Raw genomic sequence first — 2,182 nt, forward strand, 5'->3', positions numbered from 1 at the left:
GTTGGGTTGACCTTGGCGGAAGGGAGAGTTTGTGGGCCCTGGGCTGCCGCCAAGTCCTCACGAAATGAAAGGAAACCTTGTCCTGTCCCACACAGGGCCCATTCTCTGAGCGTCCTCCAGCCAGCTTGGCCCCCATGGACCAAGACCTGATCCCTCTGCGCCAGCTATTCATAGACTCATGGGAGAGCATCTGTTGCCAGGGGCAGGGCCCTTGGAAGTCCCTAAACCCGGCTTGTAAAGTTTGGTTATGGAAACTGAGGCCCATGGAAGGGAGGGACTTTCTCAAGACCACAGAGTGAATTGATGGTAGAGCAAAGACTCAAACCCCATCCTTTGCTTCCCAGGCCTGAGCCTTTTCCCTGAAATCCTGGTCCTCAGCCTAACTAGGCAGCCCTGCCTTACCCCCTCCCTCATGGAGACATCCATAGCTGCTCCCTGACTCCCTCTTCTCTCCTACAGAGAGACCAGCAGGAATGCTTGTTGGCTTCCCCATTTCTAACTTTTCAATCATCTCAGCTCCCCAACCAAGAGGGGGCTGCCTTGTGAGCTAATGAGTGCCTGGTCCCTCAGAGTGGTCAAGCAGAGGCTGGATGCCTATTTGTCTTGGAGGTTGCAGAGTGTAGACCCTGCTCTCTGAGAAACGGTCTCTCTAGACAGCCTCAGCTAACCTGGCTGGATTCCTCAGAGCCCTGGGATGACTCAAGTAAAGATGAGGCCTCACGAAAGCAGGGCGCCCAGAGGGCCAGAGAGCCACCACGGCATGCATGTATTGGCCACATCCTTGAGGGGCTGGCATCTAGTGGAGAAGACAGATTCGTGAAGGTACTATCTAGGAAACTGTCAGCCATCCATCTCCTCCACACTTCTTACAATTCCTTCACCACAGGAGCCCACGCCTCAGACAACAGTTATGGTCCCCACAAGAGCCACCCAGCAGAATCCAGGCTCCCTTAGGCCTCTGATTCCCTGGTCTCCTGAATCTTGGGGAACGGGCCTTGGAACTGCCTCAGAGTATGAAGTCTTGGAGGAAAGCAAGACCTCCTGGGAAAGGGAACCCCAGCTAGAAATTTCAAGGGGGATCACACCAACCCCCTCCTCATTAGCCACAAGCTAATTAAGTGGGCCCTCAGCATGGCCCAGCCCAGTTGGTCTGTTTGGACCTTACAATAGGGACCTGGAGTGATCTGGGCCAATGTTTCCCTACTCCCTAACCACCCACATACACACTCTAGGGGTTTCCTGAGACCTGGAGAAGGAGGGGAGCCTGGGAGTGAGGAGGTGAGCTTAGGGCAGTAGATGGGTTGGTCAAAGCTATTTTCCTGGGAAATAATAATATAACATAGTTGCAAAGAAAACATTGTCTCCTAGGAAATGAAAACACTACTGCCTTTCAGCATTCTCTCAGTGCCACAGAATATACCTCAAAAGTCTGCCCCTTTTGCTGGTTGAACTATCTCAGTGTATCAGAATGGGGGTCTGGTTGAAATGAAACCAGGTGAGGCCCCGGTCCAGCAGGGGTTGGAGGACAGCACAAAGGATTGCTGAGGGACTCTTACTAGCCGAGGAAACCTGAATGGGGACAGAGTGAGTGGCAGGCACAGGACATTGTGAGGAGTGCCAAGTAGGGGAGGGCCGAGGAAAGGCGATGCTGGACCTCTGCAGGAAGAGGCCATTGGCTGGCAAGTCTAGCGGGTAGGGAGTAAGGACAGTGGCAGCCGATGTTCAAGTGCACATGGTTATCTGCACTCTGCTGGCTGCATCCTCCTTCCACAGCCCAGACCTTTGGTGACGGCCCAGAAGATGGAAGCCCAGAGTGTCCCAAGTGCGGCTGTGGCCAAATGGGCGACAGAGCAGGAAGACACCAGCCATGGCAGGAGGGTTGACAGGGAGCAGGAGAAGCACCAACACCTCCAGAGATCTTGCAAACACTGAGGGGGTGGGTTGTGAGGGTTTCTGTGTCACTGGTTTGGGAGCTAGGACCGTTTGATTATTATTAGTACTTGAGTATCAAAGGAAAGAAGTGATCCCTGGAAGGCTGAGAGACTTGCAAACACTCAAGAGGTGGACACAAAATAAATAACGGCCTTTGAGAATCTGCAGCACCAGGCCCTTTACATACACTGTGTCACTCACACATGGCATCACAGCCCTGCCATGGAGCCATTACTATGCCCATTGAACA

The sequence above is a fragment of the Pteropus vampyrus genome, unplaced genomic scaffold, assembly GCF_000151845.1.
Source record: "Pteropus vampyrus isolate Shadow unplaced genomic scaffold, Pvam_2.0 Scaffold14, whole genome shotgun sequence".
NCBI classification, from domain to species: domain Eukaryota; kingdom Metazoa; phylum Chordata; class Mammalia; order Chiroptera; family Pteropodidae; genus Pteropus; species Pteropus vampyrus.